Source organism: Schistocerca americana, chromosome 7 (genome assembly GCF_021461395.2).
Source record: "Schistocerca americana isolate TAMUIC-IGC-003095 chromosome 7, iqSchAmer2.1, whole genome shotgun sequence".
NCBI lineage: Eukaryota > Metazoa > Arthropoda > Insecta > Orthoptera > Acrididae > Schistocerca > Schistocerca americana.
In genome coordinates this window covers 350,444,646-350,468,346 of record NC_060125.1, presented here as the reverse complement: position 1 = coordinate 350,468,346, position 23,701 = coordinate 350,444,646, and the positions used below count along the sequence as shown (strand labels likewise).

At 44.1% G+C, this 23,701-nt stretch overlaps 1 protein-coding gene across 1 annotated transcript in view; it reads right to left on the bottom strand.

The window, feature by feature from the left end:
- The window catches only part of LOC124621817, a 524,408-nt gene extending 507,043 nt beyond the window's left edge, over nucleotides 1-17,365 (bottom strand). Inside the window, exon 1 of the mRNA XM_047147256.1 lies at nucleotides 17,272-17,365. The gene's annotated coding sequence lies outside the window, so the exon portion shown is untranslated. The remainder of the gene's footprint in view (nucleotides 1-17,271) is intronic.
- Between the last annotated feature and the right edge of the window lie 6,336 nt (nucleotides 17,366-23,701).

Here is a 23,701-nt window from a genome sequence, read left to right as displayed (position 1 = left end):
CGTGGAGAAAGCGGGCCTTCTAGCGGCTGGGCTATGCCGCGCCGCGACGTGATCATCGCTCGCGCGTGCAGCCGCGCCAAATTGCTGCCATTCTGTTCGATAATGCAACGTTATGCAACCGGCTACGGCAGCACATTGCTGCATGTCCTCCCTCTTGCATTTGACAGCGAACACTCACGTACGAGGTTTACCGGCAATCGTTCCTCCAGCGATCTATTCGAGACTGGAACAGCGAAAGGGAGGGCGGGGGTGGGGGGCCGTGACAGCGGTACACAAAATACCCTCCGCCACGCAGCGCAAGCTGGCTTGCGTTGGTATAGATGTACATAGGATGACGTTGTTATCGTGCTGATGTGCGTTTCGCTTGTGCTTTTGTGAGTTCGAACCTCCTGCTGTGGAAATTTATCAGTGGCAAGGAGATAACTGCTAGGACTGGCAACGAAAAGCGGTGTTTCTTAGGTCAAAATGCACTTATTGTTGTATAAAAAATGAATTTTGGAGAAATATTATCGATTTATGAGCCTGGTAGGGGCGTCGTGATGTCGCAACGTTTCGACGATTTTCCTACTAATTATCTTCAGGCAAAGATACTGAGCGACGTGGCGCATTGGTTGGCACATTGGACTGCACTCGAGAGGAAGACGGTTCAAATCAACGTCCAGGCCACCCGGATTTAGGTTTCTTGTGGTTTCCCTAAACTGCTGCAGCCAATACGCCAGGATGGTTCCCTTGCAAAGGCGCGGCCGATTTCCTTCCCCATCCCTGAGACTTTCAGAGCTTGTGCTCCGTCACTACTGACCACGACGTTACCGGGACGTTTAACCTCGAACTTCATTCCTTCTTCAGGGAAAGATAAAGAGTAGGAAACTCGTCGAAACGTAGCGACAACACGAAACCACGACTCTCCTGACAATTCGAGAAGATTTCATCTATAAGCCCAGGAGGTCTCCATTTTTCTTCCAGGTGAATAGACAGTCCAGCATTATTTGAGCGAGTACAGTCCATCCCTAAAATGTGATTACGCAATCTCTTCAAAATCTTCAACAACAACTCGAAATACATTGCTGGACATTTAAAAGGCAACACCAGCAAGGATAGTAAACAACAAAATCTTACTTTTTGCGCATACACATGATGGTTCCGTATACAGAGTGGCTATATCAAACGTTTGCTACTTCAGCCAGTGTAGGCCGATAACCGTTTACCTTATGAGTACCCAGCTTCATAGAATAGATTGTGCGCAGCAGGATTTGCGTTCTTAGTAGTGTTAGTGTCATGAATTGCCGTTAGGCAGACGGCTGAAACACAAGTGTATGTGTGCATTGCCATTGCAGACAGTCAACATGGCCCTGGACACTGTGAGCGGAGCTGTAGTCATAAAGCTTTTTTATGAAAACAGCAACAATACTGCTAGTTTTTTTTTCATTTAATTGTTTTTCAGTCAATGCTGTACTCCAAACGCACTTTCTCAGAAATTAAATCCTGAAATTAAGGCCTCTGTTTGATGCCAGTAGACTTCTCCTGGCCAGGAATGCCCTTTTTGCTAGCGCTAGTCGTTCTTGCTCCGTCCGCCATGGTATATTTTGGTCCCTAGGAAGCAGAATTCCCTCACTTACCTTACATCGTGATCGCCAATTTTCATCTTAACTCCCTCGCTGTTCTCATTTCTGCTACTCCTCGTTACCTTCGTCTTCCTTCGATTCACTGTTAGTCCATATTCTCTATTCATCAGATAGCTCATTCCACTCAATAAATCCTATAATTCTTCTTCACTTTCACTGAGTAGCAATGGCATCAGCGAATCTTATAATTGATATCCTTTCAGCTTGAATTTTAATCCTACATTTTAACGTCCCAGCTGGCCGTTGTGGCAGAGCGGTTCTAGGCGCTTCAGTCTGGAACCGCGCGACCGCTACGGTCACAGGTGTGTGGATGTGTGTAATGTCTTTATGTTAGTTAGGTTCCATTAGACTTCTCCTGATGACCTCAGATGTTAAGCCCCATAGTGCTCAGAGTCATTTGAAGCATTTTTTTAACGTTCCATTTATCTCGATTATAGCTCATTTGATGTACAGATTGAACAGTAGAGGTGAAAGAGTACAATCCTCTCTTACACCCTTTTTTATCGGAGAGCTTCGTCCTTGATCTTCCAGTCATTGTCGTCCACTCTTTGCATGCATCGACCCATTAAAGGAATACAGAGACGTCGTCTTCCCACACCAGTGTTAAGAAACATGATCCTGAGGTTCGAATTAACTCACGATTTGGGAATTACTCCTGGCAGAGGCGAATTGTGTGAGAAATTATTGAAGAAGTTATTGTTGCCACGGCTGAGATGGCTGCAAGCAATATGCTGTCTTCGAGCAGTGCATGAGTTGTGTGCTGTGTCACGACTGCTGTACATTCCAATATTCTCCTTTCGAAAAGCGCTGCTAACAATTGCGGTTCCAGGCTATCGTGGATGCAAATCGTCATCACATCGAGCAACGCTTGTAAACTGGAACGTAAGTATGGTGACCTATCAACAGTGCTACTCTCTCAAGTGAAAATTAAAATTATTTCTTTCACTCATTTATTCGTTATTTCTCTTCCACATGGTCTGATAAATGTTCACACAACGTTTCGCGAAGTACCACTCGTATCTCATTGGGGCCTTTTCAAGTAGCGAAAGTTTAATTACACTGAAGAGCCAAAGAAACTCGTAAACCATGCTAATATTGAGTAGGGTCCCCGCGAGCACGCTGACTGCCGCAGCAACACGTGGCATGGACTCGACTAATATCTGAAGTAGTGCTGACGAAATTGATACCACGAATCCTGCAGGGCTGTCGATAAATCCGTAAGAGTACGAGGAGGTGGAGAGCTCTTCCGAACAGCACGTTCCAAGGCATCCCAGATATGCTCAATAATCTTCACGTCTGGGGAGTTTGGTGGCCAACGGAAGTGTTTAAACTCAGAAGAGTGTTCCTGGAGCCACTCTGTAAAAATTCTGGACGTGTGGAGTGTCGCTTTGTCCTGCTGGAATTTCCCACGTCCGTCGGAATGCATAATGGACATAATGGATGCAACTGATCAAATTGCTTATGTACGTGTCACCTGTCAGAGACGGATCTAGACGTATCAGGGGTCCTATATCATTCCAACTGCACACGCCCTACACCATTACAGGCCATCCACCAGCTTGAACAGTCCCCTTCTGACATGCAGGGTCCATGGATTCATGAGGTTGTCTCCATACCCGTACGCGTCCATCTGCTCGATACAATTTAAAACGAGACTCGTCCGACCGCGCAACATGTTTCCAGTCATCAACAGTACAATTTCGGTGTTGACGGGCCCAGGCGAGGCGTGAAGCTTTGCGTCGTGCAGTCATCAAGGGTACACGAGTGCGCCTTCGGCCCAGAAAGCCCATATCGATGTTGTTTGGGTGAATGGTTCGCACGCTGACACATGTTGATGATCCAGCGTTGAAATCTGCAGCAATTTGGAAGAGTTGCACTTCTGTCACGTTGAACGATTCTCTTCAGTCGTCGTTGGTCCTGTTCTTGCAGGATCCTTTTCCGGCCGCAGCAGTGTCGGAGATTTGATGTTTTACCAGAGTCCTTATATTCATAGCACACTCGTGAAATAGTCGTACAGGAAAATCGCCACTTCATCACTACCTCGGGGATGTTGTGTCCATCGCTCGTGCGCCGATTATAACACCACGTTGCAACTCACTTAAACCTTGATAACCTGCCATTGTAGCAGCAGTAACCAGTATAACTATCTCTGTATTTGAATACGCATGCCTACACCAGTTTCTTTGGCACTTCAGTGTATAACAACACTGCACATTGTAGTAGGAAGGTACATGGTATTTTTATAGGTTACTCAGAGCATAGAAAAAACTGTGAACGGCGGTACCACGTCTGGCTATAACAGTGGCTCTAACCCTATTGGGCATCTAACCTGGTTGGGAGTCGAACTCAACTTCGACAGATACGCGTACGGCACTCCAACATGCTTCAGCTCGATACCAGAGTTCATCAATGTGGCCGGCGTGTTACGGCGTGCCACTCTCTCAGGAATACCTGTATAGATGCTTTCAATGGATAAGGATCTGGAGAACGTGTTGGCAACGTCAACGTTCCTTATAACAAGATATCACAAGACTGCTGTTCTGACCTACCTCTGTACTCGTGTGGAGTACAGAGGTAGGTCACGATAGCATAGACAGATGTGGTCTTGCAATACCTTGTTGAAAGGTAACCAACGTTCATTGTTGTAAGTGGGCGCACCTCCGGCAGCTGTCCTCAGTTTGCTACCACCGCCAAAGTAAGGCGCAACAATAGTCGCCATACTCATTGTCCGTAGTGCCCTGACGTCATCGCGGAGCGTTCCTGTATTGGTGGGCACGTTGTGCTTTTCTTGTCCAGCAACTGCCAAGTGTGTACAGTCTGTCCATAAAGTACATGCGTATTTCGTTCACTTTTGTTGCTTGTACCTGTCCATGATGTCTCTCGCCCATAAAGAAAGCTCTCTGGAGTCCATAGAAGGCTACAAGCTTAAACTGGAATTTCTGTTTAGGAAATCGAAGACGATTGAACAGCCAGCAAACAAGGAAATTTGAAGCTTATTAAACTGAGGTAGATGACGTAGCTGAGGCTTTAAATACAATCTTTGACGTATATTTGTTTACCAGTGCCAACAAATATTTGTCGCCTATTAGCCTGAAACCAGTCATCAACCTAATATCTGAGGTTTTATAGTCTCAGCACAATCAAAATAGCCAACTGACTAATACATAACGTTATTCCAATACAAAAATTTCTGAAAACATCCGACAAAACAGCGATGGTAACCGGTTTCGATCATATGTAGAAAATCATTAGACTGTGTCTCTGCAATGCAGAAAGCAGTTCTCCTTATATGCTAACCTGTATCAATGTAATACAATTTATCTACTTAATAAAGTATTAATACTCGTCAATAATAAAATAACAATTTTTATATCGCTAGGTGGTGAGCAGAGTCGACGAGCGGAAAACTGACAAGTGTCGGAATACACCTCTGGCAAGTTATTACGATAGTTTTCATAGTCCTGAATCTTTTTCGTGACAAAATTTCAGTACAGAACACGAGAAGTGTGCAAAATACAACTAAATTCCGTAGTCACCAAAGGCTACCTTATCCCGCTGGCTGTCTCAGCAATAACGACAGGGTTTTTGTTCTTGTTTTGAAACACGAAATTAGTGTCTCTACCCTGGAAATGAATCATCGGTTGCCACGCTAACGAAGCTTTATTACCGTCTTTATCTCTGGAAAAAATATATTACGCATAACCGTATCTTGTCTAGAGATAGGCTTTATCAGTTTTCCAAGCGGAATAGGAATATATTTTACTGACCGTTTGAAGGGACCTGGTACGATTGTAGCAACGTGTGGAGCTGTCACATTTGCGTTCACTGCATGCGCTTCATACGAAAAATGGAAAACCATAAGGTCCGTGTGGAATAACCAAAGAATTAATAAGGGCAGCTTCTATGGTTGTGCCTGGTGTGTTTGACTGGTTGTTTAAGAAGTGTTTGAAAGCCGGATAGGTACCCAAGGAATGGAAAAAGTGTGTTATTACTTCAATGCACGTGAAGGGAAATAAGCAAAACTGTGGAAATAACCGGGGTATAAGTGTGATGCCACCGCTATTGCGATTATATGGGAGGATCTTAAAGAATAGAACTGGAGGCTACAATAGCTGAAGAACGGAGTGGTTTTAGGCCAGAGCGCTCATGCACTGATGAAATATTGACATTACGGAATCTAATACAGAAGATAATTGCCAGAAGATACAGACCTGTTTAGTCTTCGTGGATTTGCGAAAGATCTGTGACACGGTACCACAAAACAACCTGTGGACAAGAGCAAAAAAAAGGCTTGTCACCTACTTACATCAAAGCACGGACTGTGAGAGTTCTGTCAAAGTAGGAGATTAAGTGTCACCGGGGGTTCCTATTACAAAAGGACTACGCCAAGTGTGCGCTACAGCACCGACGCTGTTTAAAATCAAAGTGGAAGAAGGAAATTGGGCGTGAAGGAGCAAATGTGAAGGTGTGGGAGTACAAATCTCTTCGATGACGAAAACGTCATCATAGCAAGTGACCAAACTAATGATGAGTACGTGCTTCTGAAGTTAAAAGACGAATATTAAAGCCAGGATTTCACAATTATCTTGAGAAAAACCAAATAACTGAAGGTTAACGATAGAACCATAGGGAATGTGGAGATTGGAACCAATAAGATCAGGGTATGTAAGACTTAAGTATCTGGTGGTTTTGACATCATCAAAAGGAAAAAGTGAAGATGACTTAAATAATAAAATAGGACGTTTCATGTGACCATTGAATTCGGTCCTTTGGAGTAACAACATAACAGAAAGGACGAGACAGGTGATATATCGCTCGGGACGTTGATAACATCGCTAAACACGGAGGAGAAGCGTCAGTGAGACAAGTCGTTTGCGCTAGAGATGAGTTTTGGAGCCGCAGCTGTGGCGTCTCCATCGTGTACCAAATACCAACATAGAGAGGCTATGGGTATCGATAAATCAATATAGACGCCATCGAGACAAACGTCTGACATGGTAAGGACGCCTAGAACGGATAGACGATACACAGTGGCCAAAGGAAGTGTGGCAGTGGTCCCCAGCGAAAAGAAGAAGGTGTCGTGGACCTTGGAGGAGCTGGGTCGAGATGTCCGGGATGCAATGGGTGCAACAAGACTACGAGAAGGAGACTGACATGATCGAAGGAAGTGGAATACGGGAAGCGAGGAGGTGGTGACAGCCGTAGAATACTCGCAATATGACGACGACGATGTTGGTGCTTGCCCTTCTGTTCCTGCACCCCTGCACAAGGAAGGAAAGGGGCATCATGCTGACGTACCTACACAGTGTTAACTGAGCACGGCGGTCGACGGAACGTTTAAACGCTCTCGTTTTCGCTTTCGTTCGAGAAGTCTGTAACCGGTCAGTCTTTCCAGCACTTTTTGTTGCGCTGTTTCGGATCGTTAACGACACAGGCAACGGGACCTGTTCCTCCTCTCATGAAACATGGACATTTCCCACGAGAAGCTATCCAATCGACTCGCGATGTTCCGGACCCAGAGAAGTCAGCAGAGGTACTTTTTTTATTCCCAGAGCCGCGTCACGGTCACGGTCATTGCACCCAGATCATATTTTAACTTAGGACAAGACAGCGATTTCTGTAGAAGATACAGCAGCAATTTAAATTTCAGTAACGGGTGACACCGATGGTTATCTTGCTGCATGATGCCATCTCCGTTGGAGAAAATATCAAGGATGATGCGGGAACAAACGTCACACTGTACTTAAAAATATCTTGTACGCTGAAACTCATCAGTAGATAAATACACTGTAAGGAGGTTGTTAAGATACTCAATTGTTTAAAAAATCCCTGTCAGACGTACGTGTGTATCTGCACAAGCACAGAGACTAACCAAAACATTATAACCATTAATCCTCTGTATTTTGTGTCACCTATGAAATTTATTTCTGGTGATATGACACGATTAGAAACTGACCAGCTCACTTACCGGGTGATCAAAAAATCAGTATAAATTTGAAAACTTAATAAACCACGGAATAATGCAGATAGAGAGGTAAAAAGTGACACACATGTTTGGAATGACATGGGGTTTTATTAGAACAAAAAAAAGTTCATAAAATGTCCGACAGATGGCGCTGGACAGCAAAACGTCGTGACTGCTACCGTGATGAGTGAGAGGTACGAGGATATGTTACAGAATGTCATCACCCCCAGCCTGGCTGATAAACACCTGCTGGAACGTACGATGTTTATGCAGGATGGTGCTCCACCCCATATTGCTAGACGCGTGAAAGATCTCTTGCGCGCGTCGTTTGGTATGACCGTGTGCTCAGCCGCCACTTTCGTCATGCTTGGCCTCCCAGGTCCGCAGACCTGAGTCCGTGCGATTAATGGCCTTGGGGTTACCTGAAGTCGCAAGTGTATCGTGATCGCCCGACATCTCAAGGGATGCTGAAAGACAACATCCGACGCCAATGCCTCACCATAACTCCGGACATGCTTTACAGTGCTGTTCACAACATTATTCCTCGACTACAGATACTGTTGAGGAATGATGGTGGAAATATTGAGCATTTCCTGTAAAGAACATCATCTTTGCTTTGTCTTACTTTGTTATGCTAATTATTGCTATTCTGATCAGATGAAGCACCATCTGTCGGACATTTTTTTGAACCTTTGTATTTTTTTGGATCTAATAAAACGCCATGTCATTCCAAGCATGTGTGTCAATTTATACCTCTCTATCTACATTATTCCGTGATTTATTCAGTTTTCAAATTTATACTGACTATTTGATCACCCGGTATATAAAAAATAGCAACTTCAAAGTCTTGTTCCTAACCCCTCCCCCTGGATAAGTTTCTGCTTACGACCTTCACCACTGCCCACGGCGAAACTGAATACCACCTGCTGGCGCTGTGGGCACGTAACGTGGTAAGGAAAGTACGATGGTTGCCCAGAAAGTAATTTCCGATTGGTCGCAGAATGGAAACCACTGGGAAAACCGGGTAAAGCTTTGCACAGATGTATTGGGCAGTGTCTCTGGTATGATCGTCGATCGTGTCGCGTCCCTCTTCACAGTTTTCAGTGAACAGCGAGCACGTAAAGACGCTTAGGGAATAGCGTCTCCCGCCAAGTATGAGGGCCTGGTTAGAGATTTCGCCTGTGTCGTGCAGCCCACATAACACATCTGACGAGAAGCTCCTTCATGTAAAAAAAATGGCTCTGAGCACTATGGGACTTAACATCTGTGGTCATCAGTCCCCTAGAACTTAGAACTACTTAAACCTAACTAACCTAAGGACATCACACAACACCCAGTCATCACGAGGCAGAGAAAATCCCTGACCCCGCCGGGAATCAAACCCGGGAACCCGGGCGTGGGAAGGGAGAACGCTACCGCACGACCACGAGCTGCGGACTCTTCATGCCAATTCTCGACCGCACACTGCAGGGGCAATGAAGACGCTCCTGCAGCGTTTCCGATAAGTGTTTGATCATCCACAATACAGTCCGTAATTGGCTCCCCCTGAGTCTCAGCTCTGCCCACAAGAACCGCTGGCTATGAAGACAAAATTTTTCCACAGACAACAAGCTACAGACCAGTGCAGATAACTGGCCGGAAGCACAGGCGGCTGCTTTCTATGTCGAGGATATTGGAAAGTTGATACAACACTACAACACCACTCGAAGTTGGAGCGGCGACTATATAGAGAAGTATGTGGAAGGTGTACCTAACTGTTGCAAATAAAACGTTCCTGGTTTTCACTGCGGCTTCCATTTCGCGACCGATCGGAACTTACTTCCTGGACAACCCTCGTATATGAGCAGAGGAGAGACAAATCATTCTGGGAACGATACCGACCGCAAACGGAGAAATACACTGACATAAGCGTGACAAAAGCGACGTCAATTAAGCGTAGATTGCTACAGCCCGTCACCTAAGGAGAGGCGTGTCGGAAACGATAAAGCCGTTCGGATGTTCGCGTGCTCCTATCGCGAGCATTTATGGAAAGCGACTGAAGGGTGACGAGACCACGAGCAGTGACAGGGTGTTGGGCATCATCGCAGAACGGGAAGGTCAGAGTTTGCCTGCTCTCTACAGGATAATAGGCGGCGATGTGTACCGATAGAGGTGGCGCAGTGGTTAGCACACTGGACTCTCACTCGGAAGGACGACGGTTCAAACCCGCGTCCGCCAGCCTGATTTAGGTTTTCTGTGATATCCCTAAATCGCTTCAGGCAAATGCCAGGATGATTCCTTTGAAAGGGCACGGCCGACTTCCTTCCCCATACTTCCCTAATCTGGTGGGACCGATGACCTGACTGTTTGGTTCCCTCTCCCCAGATCAGCCAATCAATGGCGATGTGTGGCAGATCTGATGACGAGTACAATCCTGGTGCAGGCACAAGTGTTTCCAAGCACACTGTTTAGCGCACATATTGTCTCAGCGTGGCGCTCCGTAGCAGACCATCCCTAGTTGTTCCCATGGTAATTTACGATTGTATTGCAAACTGGGTCATCGAGGTTGTGGAAACGTGTCGCGTGGTCGAATCAACAACGTTTTATGTCACAGTAGGTCGGTGGTCGTGACTGGATATGCCTACATCCAGGTTAACAGCTGCTACACAGCTGGCCATTAAAACTCCTACACCACAAAAATGACGTGCTACAGACGCGAAATTTAACCGACAGGAAGAAGATGCTGTGATATGCAAATGATTAGCTTTTCAGAGCATTCACACAAGGTTGGCGCCGGTGGCGACACCTACAACGTGCTGACATGAGGAAAGTTTCCAACCGATGTCTCATACACAAACAGCAGTTGACCGACGTTGCCTGGTGAAACGTTGTTGTGATGCCTCGTGTAAGGGGGAGAAATGCGTACCATCACGTTTCCGACTTTGATAAAGGTCGGATTGTAGCCTATCGCGATTGCGGTTTATCGTATCGTGACATTGCTGCTCGCGTTGGTCGAGATACAGTGCCTGTTAGCAGAATATGGAATCGGTGGGTTCAGTAGGGTAATACGGAACGCCGTGCTGGATCCCAATGGCCTCGTATCACTAACAGTCGAGATGACAGGCATCTTATCTGCATGGCTGTAACGGATCGTGCAGCCACATCTCGATCCCTGAGTCAACAGAATGGGACGTTTGCAAGACAACAACCATCTGCGCGAACAGTTCGACGACGTTTGCAGAAGCATGGACTATCAGCTTGGAGACCGTGCCGGCGGTTACCCTTGACGCTGCATCACAGACAGGAGCGCCTGCGATGGTGTATTCAACGACGAACCTGGGTGCACCAATTGCAAAACGTCATTTTTTCGGGTGAATCCAGGTTCTGTTTACAGCATCATGATGGTCGCATCCGTGTTTGGCGACATCGCGGTGAACGCACATTGGAAGCGTGTATTCGTCATCGCCATACTGGTGTATCACCCGGCGTGATGGTATGGGGTGCCATTGGTTACACGTCTCGGTCACCTCTTGTTCGCATTGACGGCACGTTTAACACTGGACGTTACACTTCAGATGTGTTACGACCCGTGGCTCTACCCTGCATTTGATCCCTGCGAAACCCTACTGTTTGGCAGGATAATCCACGACCGGATGTTGCAGGTCCTGTACGAGCCTTTCTGGTTACAGAGAACGTTCGACTGCTGCCCTGGCCAGCACATTCTCCAGATCTCACACCAACTGAAAACGTCTGGTCAATGGTGGCCGAGCAACTGGCTCGTCACAAAACGCCAGTCACTACTACTCTTGATAAACTGTGGTATCGTGTTGAAGCTACATGGGCAGCTATACCTGTACATGACATCCAAGCTCTGGCTCAATGCCCAGGCGTATCAAGGCTGTTATTACGGCCAGAGGTGGTTGTTCTGGGTACTGATTTCTCAGGATCTATGCACCCAAACTGCGTGAAAATGTAATCACATGTCAGTTCTAGTATAATATATTTGTCCAATGAATACCCGTTTATCATCTGCATTTTTTCTTGGTGTAGCAATTTTAATGACAAGTAGTGTAGAAATGCACACCGCCCAGCGTACGCAAGTCGCTGGGGACAGCACTATGTTATGGGGGACATTCACCTGGAGCGCCATGGGAGACGTGGTAATAATCGAAGGCACCGTGACAGCTGTGGACAACCTGTATCCCTTCATGCTTGATGTCTATCATGACAGCGACGGCATCTTCCAACAGAATAACTGTCCGTGTCACGAGTCCAGAATCGTATTACAGTAGTTTAAGCAGCACGATAGTGGAGTCACGATGGTGCCTTGTTCACTGGAATCACTCTATCTGAACCTGATGGTACCCATTTGGGACACTGTCGGTCGCTAGCTCCACGCCCACAAACCACCGGCCCGTAATTCACGGGAGTGTGACCTGTGCGTGGAGATCTGATGCCGCATACCTGCGGAGACCTACCAGGCACTTTTTTAATCCATGTCGGGCAGAATCGTTGCTGTATTGCGATCCAAATATGGACCAAAACACTATTATGCAGGTGGACGTAATGTTTTAGTTCACCAGTGTATGTGTTTCAACAGCAGTTTGCCCCAAAATACATAATCGTTTGTGCAGTACAGATAGGTGTGTTGACACAACCCTTTTGATTCAAATGACATTTCTTAATTTAGGCAAAATGGATAGAAACTCTGTATACTCCGTTTCCAGGCAGTACTCGATGGCAGATAGACTAATCCGTTCTTGCAGGTGTTCGCTTCCTCTTACTTGACGTTATAACGAAATTGGTGAGTTTCTATACGAGTGATTCACGAAACGACTCACCCAAGTGCACAATGTAAGCTATTGATTAGTCCCCTCAAGTAACTAGAAATCTCTTGTTTTATACATCTACATCCGTACTCTGCGAACCTCTGTGCAGTGCATGGTAGAGGGTATGTCCCACTATACCAGCTATTAAGGTTTTTCCCGTTCCACTCAAGTATGAAGCGCGCGGACAATGATCGTTTATATGCCTCAGTGTATGCTGTCATTAATCTAATTTTATCCTCAGGGTCTCTATGCGAGCGATATGGTATATTCCTAGTCGTCATTCAAAGCCAGTTCTTGAAACTTTGTTAGCAGACTGTCTCGGGATAGTTTCCGTCTATCTTCAAGAGTCTGCCAGTTCATTTCTTTCAATATCTCAGTGACACTCTCCCGCGAGTCCAACAAACCTGTGACCGTTGGTGCTGCCCTTCTCTGTGTATGTTCAATATCCCCTTCCAGTCCCATTTGGTATGGCTAACACACATCAGCAGTATTCTGGGATGGGTCGCACGAGAGATTTGTAAGCAATCTCTTTTGTAGAGTGACTGCATTTCTGCAGTTTTACACCTGTAAACCGAAGTCTGCTACCTGTTTCACCGGCAGCTGATCCTAAGTGATAGTTCCACGTCATTTCCCTGCTAAGTGTCATACCCAAGTATTTACAGATTCCAGCTGCGACTCAATAATTATATTCATAGGGCACCATGTTTTTTTCGTTTCCTGAAGTGCACAATTTAACATTTTTGACCATTTAAAGCAAACTGCCAGTCGTTACACCACCCTGAAATCTTATCAGGGTCTGACTGAATATTTGTACAGCTTCGTTCAGGCTGCACTTCGTTGTACATATTTGCATTATCTCCGCAAAGTCTGAGTTTACTTTTAACATTGTCCACAAGAGCATTAATATACAGCATGAACAGTAAACCACCCAACACACTTTGCTGGGATAATGCCGACGTTACTTCAAAGTTTGTCGCTGACTCTCCATCCAAGATAACATCCCGCGTCCTCTCTACCAATAAATGCTCAGTCCAGCCACACATTTCGTGTGAAACCCCATATGATCGTACATTTGATAATATGCGTAGATGTTATACTGAGACAAATGCTTATTGGAAAACGAGAAATTCTGCATCTACCTGACTGCCTTAATAAACGGCCTTCAGGAGAAAAGTGAGAGGTGGGTTTTACATTATCAAGGCTTTCGAAATCCATGCTGATTGGCACGGAGCAGCTCTTTTTGTTCGAGATACCTCTGTCAAGGACATTGGACAGTTGATTTGTGAATCACTTCTGATAGACTTCTTGTAGACAGGTATGTCCTGTACTTTATTCCAATTACTGGGCACAGTTGTTTGTTAATTGATTATAGTTAACAGAGGGCTGGGAATTGGGAATAGAATGTTTTAGGGATTCCATCGGGCCCAAGGGTTTCATTCAATTTTAACGACTTCAGCTGTTTCTCGAAACCATTGACACTAATATACTTCACTCATCTTTCCAGTGGTACGAGAATTAAATTGGACAGTACTCTTGAGTTTCTTTGCTATTCTCAAATTCAGTTCCGGTCTCTTCCAGGGGTGACAGGACACTAATTTTGGTGTCACTAACATCCTTTACATACGACCAGAATTTCCCTGGGCCTTGTTAAATGTGCAATTCGCATGTACGAAAGACGCAGTCCAGGTAGTAGTTTGTCGGCCAGTGCCCTTGGAATTTGCCCCTTCCAAGCACGTCTCGCACCCTGAGTCAGACCTTCGGTCAGACACGGCCTCCAGCTGTCTCACTGCCAATGAGGCTGGCCTCCTCTGTGTGCGAATTCCAGCGCTCCACCCTAACACTTCGCGAACGTTCAGATTCGTAAATACTCTTCTTGCACCCTAAGAAATCTTAGTAAATGCTTCTTTTTCAGCCAAAACAATCATTTCGTGTATTTTCGATGTTGAGAATAAGTCAGTGCCATAACAGTCATGTGTTAGCAGCCATGGAAGCTGTGATTATCACTTCCAGTTGGGCTCACCTTTGCACTGTTTACCAACATCCGAGGGCGTGCTGAAAAGTAATGCCTCCTTATTTTTTACGTGAAAATTCCTAAAGCTTTGTAAATAAAAACAAACGTTATTAACGTTCCACCTCTTTGTTCTTCATGTCTACGTCTCTGCAGCCCTCTAGCATTAGAGGGCTCCGAACTGTAGCGAGTAATGTGACGTCTTGAAACGTAACTGTGTCGGTGCTTGAGTTTCGAAGAGTTCGTCCACACATCAAGCACCGTATCCTTGAGATCACACACGACTGCTGCGACATGTGCAATAATCCGATGCCTTGGGTTCACAGTAATCGATCCTCCCCCATACAGTCCCGACTTGGTACCATTTTGTTTTCATCTCTTTCCAAAACTTGGAGAACACCTTCAAGAACTTCATGTTGACAGCGACGAAGCGGTGGAAGCAGAGGTCAGGCTGTGGCTGCATCAACAAAATCAAACAACAATCTCGTCTCTCATCGGGAGAAATCTGTTCGTCGCCAGGGTGACTGTGCTGAGAAATAGTTCCGTAGACATTAAGAATAATGAAGATGTAGAATATGAAAAACGCTTGTTATGTTTAAAAACTTTGAGTTTTCACATAAAAAATTAGGAGACGTTACTTTTCTAGCACGCCTTCGTATACAGTGTCATTCACCATTCAAGATGAGGCAGCCTGTGTCAGTTTTGAACAAGTCGTGCTGTCACAATGTCTTAGTTAAGAGTTGGCAGTAGAATTAATTCTGAGTATAACGGTTGATATGGTATGAAACAGAACATTTTACTCTACACAGTGGTTGTTTCTGGCCAAAGTCAAGACTCTGCCTTGCGTCTTGAGTAATTAAGGTGTTGGTCAGTTAATGCCCTTATTTCAAGCGTTTTAAGTGTGAAGTCAGTACTGAAAGTTTTTATCATACCTTAAAACTGAAGATATGCTGAATGTAAATAGTAAGTGTATTTCTTTTGGCAAAAAACAGGGTTACAGTTTTTCGTTTCTTTATTTAATCCACAGTAATCGACAAGATCCGAAATAATATACCATTTACAATTAAAAATCAAATAAAGCATCGACAGGAATGTTAAACAACCACTCTCTCAAGTTAACAACCTGGTTTCAGAAAGTGTGGCACGAATGACGCATATCTCAGAGCTCTACACTTCTTCAAAATAGTCCCGAAGAAGACTTGTAGAATACCAAGTGATGTATATTTCGACAAAAACAATCACGGAAATCAGAAGTTTCGTATCGAAGGAGTGTGGCAGTAAGAAGAACGGATGCGACGCTTCACAGCGTTATAAGTAGGGTTCTCGAGTGTACATTAAAAACAACAGAGTTTGCAATTTTTTGTGCTACGAAAAGCATATCCTGTATTATTGCTTCACTTTGTAAGTGTCCTCATGTTAGAGGTACAAAAAATATGGGATAGTTACAAGTGCATTAGAAACCCATTGAAGGTTGCATCAACAAAAGCGTGAGCGTTGACGGAAGATGAAGTTGGGACTCTCGCCAAGCATGCCAATTTCATAATGTAAAGTGTATACAGTTACAGGATTATGAAACAGCTGACGAATTTCTGTGTACAACAACTGAACTTGATTTTTATTTGCTATTCAGCAACCGATTTCGGTTTATATTGAACAATGCTCAAAGGAAATAAGATGACAGAGAGTGCATACACATGTATTGATATATAAAAATATGTCAAAGTTACAGTAATACAGAAAACATGGTTTGCTGAGCCACATACACAACCTGTATTTACAAAATGACCAGCCCATGGTATACAAAAACTGTCAAAAGATACATGTAAAATGCCAAATATAATTACAGTGATTGTACAGCACATTCACGACATTATCAGGACATTGTGTCAATGAAAATGATAAAATTCCGTAGGAGTCCTTGGTATTCCTCCTGTAGCTGACTAACAAGGCGACATGTGACCTGCGTCGTACTCATGTTATTCAAAGAGCATTAATCACAGGCTGAAAATGTGACATGTTTTCTCGGTCTACGCATTGCAGCTACATTAAACTGCAGATAACCTATGTTAATGCATTGTTACTTGCTGCAGAAGTACAGTTATTTACAATATATCTTGCAGTCTAGCATGATACCTATTTTATGCAGCGACAATCCTTATTTATGGAACAAAGTTAATGTTCACAAAACCAAAAATGCCTTTATATGACGTTAGCAATAAATGAGCTTTAAGTTAATTCATTATGAGTAGCACGTTTATGAAGCAAACAGCATAAGATGACGTTATCTGTGTATAGTTTAGAGAATTAGTCAAACTGTGAAACGCAATATAATCTTAAGGTAATGGTTAGCTGAAAATGAATAACACATTTTAAGAAAACATGAGTACTAGGAGACTTGTTCTGACTGCAATTCCTTTAAATATATCTGCGTATCTCCTAACAATAGATAACATTGTGGTTGCACCGTCATGTCTAAGGTATCTTATTATCACGTAAGGTGAAAACGTCTATGAATCTGAAGCCTATCTACCATTTCGTCAGTTCAAATTCGATGAGTATCTGTGTGGTTGTTGTGATTTTCGTCAGTATAAAGGCAAACTGCGATAGCTTCCTTACAGCTAGGTGACGATAAGTAACGTTTGCACAGGATTGTCATGATATCGCCCAGCCAAGTCGTAGTAGTAGATAAGTAGTTAATTCGTGGTCTGAGGCTGCATCAATCCACGCTCCCACAAACACGCAGAAAGGGAAACCGAAGTGTAAATAACGACGCCGTGACAGCTATCGTTTCAGAAAACTGACTCGCCAGGCCACCGTCACGTGGCTCACTGTACGAGACAGCGCGGACGCGCCGCTGTTGTTTCCTACCTTTTGCGTTCAGCTGTCGTGTCCGCGCGCCGCGTACGCTGCAGGGTTCGTGCGAGGAAAGGCGGACACAACACACTTCGCACTCTGCGGAGGCCAGCTCGCCACTGGCACTGCGAGCGTTGCCGCCAGCGGCTGCCGCGGTGGTCGCGCCCACCCCTCCCCCTTCCATGAGCTCTCCACTACCCCCTCCACTCGCCAACGGACTCGGGCACCACTGCTGTAGGGCAGGCGGCCTCCAGTTACCCCTCTCCGGCGGCGGCTTTACCTCCGTTAGCAGGCGTGCGCGGATCGATAGCCAGGTCGACCGGTTGCCAGGGCAACCAGCCGTGCGGCAGCTCTGACGCAGGTGTTCCGCGGGCATCCGATTACGGACCGTCAGTACTGATACGCAATCGCTATCTTTCAGAAGCTCTGCCACAGTGCAAATCGCTATGGTTAATCCCGAAACCTTTAGAGCAATTTCGTCAAAATGCATCCCATTTCGTTTTAGGAAAGACGTATTAGCTCATTCATTCATTCATTCATTCATTTATTTATTGGTCCATTTGATTCATTACATACTTAAACAGTACATTGAATATAGGATAAGTCAAATTCGCGAAAGGAGCAGAAACACATAACACACACACACACACACACACACACACACACACACACACACCGAGAGAGAGAGAGAGAGAGAGAGCATAACAAAATTAATTACAATTAACAATCATAAATTACAAGTGACAAATATAGCAATTTGAATTTAACCATTATTACATAATCATTGTTTACAAGGCTATTTTTTGTAATTTAAAAATTCTTTTACACAGTAAAAACATTTTTCCACTGGAAATGGCTTAAGATTATGTTTAAAAAAATGTTTATGTTGCTTCGATTTTAAATCACTGGGTAGGCTGTTATATAGCTGAACTGCTATCTGTGATACACTTTTTTGGTACAGTGCTGTTCTACACTGTGACATGTGGATATTATTTGTGTTTCTTGTGTTGTGGCTGTGTATATGCTTATTTTGTTGAAGATGTCCAGTTTGGTTTAAAAGATACTCATTTGCGAACAGGATACACTCATATATGTAAAGGCTCGGTAGGCTCATTACTTTCATCTGGATGAAATGTGCTCTACATGTTTCCAGTTTTCTTAGGTTGCAGATAGCCCTGATTGCTCTTTTCTGCATCCTAAAGGTCTTTATGCTGGTGGCTGAATTTCCGCAGAAGATTAGCCCATATCGAAGTAGTGCATGGGAGTATGCATAATACGCCTGAATAACTGTTGACTTGCTTGCACTTTTATTTAACACACGCACAGCATAACAAGCTTTTGAAAGTTTTTTCTCGAGTTCTTTTATATGACAGTCCCATTTTAAATTATCTTGTACCCATAGGCCTAGAACCTTAGTGTCAGTAACAGAGTTCAGTAACGTATTTTCAAGGTATGGTACTGCAACAAAGTTTTGCACTTTAGTTAAAACAACAGTCTAGATTGCAAAACATTTGTCTATTACGACTGCTTTCGGCTTATTTTAAGCTATCCTCAGATTAGGAGGAAGGTCAGCGTTGACCGTAATTTTGATGGCTTATTGATAGTGCTGTAATGTACAAATTAAACTCATAGGCACTGGTATCAAGTTATCATCAGTAACCAAAGCTATGTAACGATCACAATAACTCAAAAAATAACTTTTAAAAAAAGGAGAGGATTAGGGAATAAGAAAAGGAAATTTATTGACTGTAATAGAACATACAGTCAACATTAATCTTTATTTTACAATTACCATTGCCAAATTTAGCCCAGGTAAAAAGATATTCGTCTGCATTGAGCTTGTTCTTGTAGACAAAGTAAATGGCTTATCTGGAACAAGTGTCCCATAAGGAACTTTAGCAAGTAATCCTGTATTCTTTGCTATACTCAAAGTCCTCCAAGCCATGATGTTACCATCATGGAAAGCTATCCGCAGATTAGAAGGAAGGTCAGCGTTGACCGTAATTTTGATGGTTTATTGACAGCAAAATCGATTTTCAAGCACATAGTTATTCTGATCGTTACATACCTTTGGTTACTGATGATAACTTGACACCAGTGCCTATGAGTTTAATTTGTACACTACAGCACTGAAGATGATCACTATGTGATTGAAAATCGATTTTGCTGTCAATAAACTATCAAAATTACGGCCAACGCTGACCTTCCTTCTAATTTCACGTATATGATCGTTGTGCACACAGCACTCTATGGAGTCGCCAATCAATATCCTCAGATTTTTTGGGCACCCTATGGCTGGTGCTGGCTGCTCCTACGCTTTCGACGCGATATCACGATCTTACACTGTGACCGATGGCTGTGGAGCCACAGGTTAAGTAGTATGTAATTCCCACGCCGTCTATGGATCACGTCATCAACAGCCAATGGCACACGCTTCACAAAAATTGAAATGTCGTTGAGAACGAAAGAAGAATCAGTGTCATCTAGTGACATGTGAAACACATCGTTCTTATTAATGTTTTGTCGGTAAACGAATAAACTAATGAGCAGGCCGCGCGGGATTAGCCGTGCGGTCTAAGGCGCTGCAGTCATGGGTTGTGTGGCTGGTTCCGGCGGAGATTCGAGTCCTCCCTCGGGCACGGGTGTGTTTGTTTGTCCTTAGGATAATTTAGGTTAAGTAGTGTGTAAGCTTAGGGACTGATGACCTTAGCAGGTAAATCCCGTAAGATTTCACACACATTTGAACTAAAGAGCAGTAATTATATGGACACGTACTACTCTCTAGTTCATATGTTTATCGACAAAAAATGAATAACAATGATGTGTTTGTCATATCAATACATGACATGTTTCTCCTCTCATTCTCAACGACATTTCAATTCTTGTGAAGCGTTTGCCATTAGCTGTTGAAGATTTCATCCGTAGTCGGCGCCGGAACTGCGTAGTATTTGACTCGTGGAGCCTCAGTCGTCAGTCACAGTGTACGATCGTGATATCACGTGAAAAATCTAGGAGCCGCCTAAGTATTAACCATAGGGGCCCAAAAAATCTGAGGATGGCTTTAGCATAATCCGAAACCGATCATAATAAATAAATGTTATTGCCATCTCGGCTGTTGCTTTAACCGAAGTATAGTACCAGATCGCTGCACTCAACGGACAATGTTGTCTAAATTTACCTTGATGAATTTGCTTTGCACTTCTTTATCGATAATGGACCCTGAACCCATGGTCAGTTCCTAGACAGCATCAGAGGTCCAGGTGAGTCGCTGTGGCGAGTATCGCACGAAACGTGGCCATGAGTTCCCCTTTCGATTGGGTATCGAATTACATATTGACGACAGTGCGAAAGAGATTGATGTGCCGAAAATCGTTATAATCTGACCACTTCTTCGTACCGAGTTGTTATAAGTAAGGTGCAGCTATTCACATAAGTGCAGTGTGGGCTGTGATTATAAAAATGGTTCAAATGGCTCTGAGCAGTATGGGACTTAACATTTATGGTCATCAGACCCCTAGAACTTAGAACTACTTAAACCTAACGAACCTAAGGACATCACACAACACCCAGTCATCGCGAGGCAGAGAAACTGTAATTATCGTATGGCAGCGAAACTTGGTAGATATTCTAATACGTTAATGCGGAAACGATCTAACTGGAAAAAATTAGTTCCAATTTTAGTCACCTGGTGCAAATCTGGCGTTTTGAATACAATAAAGACGAAGAGAAATGTTTCCGTTTGTAATGGGTTAAGAATGGGACGTGGACAGAAAAGGTCAAGCAATTTCCTAAGCATAATATTGATTTTATTATTTACTGCTGCTTACACATCGGATGGCGGGATAACATTCGGGAGGACGCAACTAGGATGAACTGCAACAGAAACTGGACAAACAGCGCATTGGACAGGCAGAAGTGGAAGAGGCTCATAGAGCAGGCGTATGGTCGATAAGCCCCTTGCCACATGTAAAGTACACAATTTGTTCAATATGAACACTGGAGACGTCGACGAGATGCTGCATCCGTAAAATAACGTGATCAACAGTTGCTCGCTGCAGTTCCAGTGTAATTTGAGCAATGTGTTCCTGTGTACTGGCCTGCAGATTAAGTAGAGAGCAGATGCGTCCCTGGTAAACGCGTTCTTTTAGATACCCTAGAGCCAAACGTCAGCTGTGAGCTTGCAGGCCACGCATCTGTAAAACCTCTGAAGATACCAAGTTTGTGGAATATTGCATTCAGTAGATCTTTCACTGGCCCAGCGACGTGAAGTGTTGCCTCATCTTGCATGAAAACAGTGGTTTCCACACATCTGCGCTCTTCGAAAGCGCGAATCACATAATGTACAAGGAGGTCTCGATAACGTGCAGACGTCACGGTAGACTTGACAGGCCCTCTGGCTGTATTGTCTTCAGACGAAGGGACCGAGAATAAAGGCGCTTGTGAATCCGCGCCACAAAGGCACATACGTCGAGTGCAGTGGCTCTTCATGCACAGCGCGAATTTTAACAGTGCCCCAAATTTGGCAGTTCTGTCTATTCACTGCACTCCTGTCTGCCTCGACAGCTGAGTGGCCAGCGCTACCGATTGCTGTGCAAATGGGCCCGCGTTCGATTCCCCCCTTGGCCGGAGATTTTCTCCACTCAGGGACTGGGTGTTGTGTTGTCATCATCATCATCTCATGCGCATCGACACGCAAGTGGCCGAAGTGGCTTCAACTCAAAAGACTTGCACCAGGCGTCCGGTCTTACGTGTAAAATGTGCCTAGTCACCACATAGAACATTCCCTGCCCACAAATTCGATCCGTACCGGAAACCGAAGAGCAAATTCAGAACGTTGCTGCTGTTCATGAGGTTTCAGTTGCTGCACCGGCTGGATGTTGTACAGTTTCCAGTATTGACTGCAGAACTTTCCGTACCGATGACCATGGGATGGACACTGCAGGGGCATTAGCACTATCTAGGGCACATGCTGCGTGGTCAGTTACAGCAAAAGCAACCTTCTCGATAACTTTGACCGGAATAGTACGCCTTCCTCTTCCTGATATCACACCAAGCTCATGCGTGTCTTCGAATTTCGTTGTGCCTCGCCTCAGACCTTTCACTCGGCGATACTTTCTCAATGCAGCACTATAGTTGCTGCCATACGCATAAAGCATTTTCATCAACAGCGCACGGTCTTTCTTCAGGATAACCACACTGTTCACTCATGTTATGGCTCGTCAAATGACAACGTGGCTGTCATACCGTCATACAAGCAGCGTACAGCCCCAGAACTGCTCCTGCTGGCTGCCATACGATAATTAAGGCTCTCACTGGATCTCCATGAGTAGCTCCACTGTAATTATAACCAGCAGGTAGTTACAATATGATCAGTTCATGTTATATAAAACTTACCAAAAGTTACATGTATGAATGACACAAATAATAAGTTATTTTGTAGCTCACTGATAATATCAGAAGCCACAACAAAGAAAACGATGATTCTAATTTCTTTACAAAGGGATTTAAATCTTTAAAATTGTGTAGTTCATACAGATGTTTCTTTTTTCAAAGGAACTGTGAATTTGAAACAGCAGTCATTGAGTTCTTGGGCAAAGAGACGTGGAAACTTCTTGACATCCACACAAGAATACAGCGTGGAAAACTCCGACAGTTCTGGCGGATTGTCTGTAGAAAGACTGTAACAGCCGAAGACTGTAGCTAAATGCAGGAAGATCGGCAGAGGATCGACGATTAGTGCAACTGCTTTTGGACGTAATTAAAAGTAACGTACTGCACATAAAGGGGAAAAAGAGATGCACTGCTTTGCAAATATTAACATACTGTATTTTTCGGAAAAAGTCAGCAATCTCTTGTTGTACAACATATTTTATTGTTCGTCTACAATGCATTGAATTTCAAACTATTTGTTGATTTCGATTCAACACGAGCCATCTTCAGATATTATTGTATCAGTTCCAAGAACAGAAGATCAGTTCAACAACAGAATTTATGCCCTACGTCACAGGATGTTATACCGTGACGTAGCACGTAAATTTTGTTGATAAACTGGACTTGTTACTCTTGCAGCCAATACAATAAGATCTCTAGACGCTTCATGTGGAACCGAAATGTACCACAAGCTTAAAAACAAGATCCACTACTGTTCGATTACACTTTCGGCAAAAGATCACTGGGAAGAGTGACTACCGTAAAATACCTAAGAGTAGAGTTGCGCTCTAGCAAATGCAGAGCAGAGTTCTACGGTACTGCAGTTTTGCGCACTACATAAACGACGTAGTAAATTGTAGGACTACGGGTAGTATTGGTAGCATTTGTAGGAAAAGAAACACAAAGGAATGTATGAGAGAAACTGGGATTCGACGACTTCTCTTTGCTTTCTGTTTGTTTCACTGTTAGTTTTGCAAAAATAAATAAATAAATAAATAAATAAATAAATAAAAAT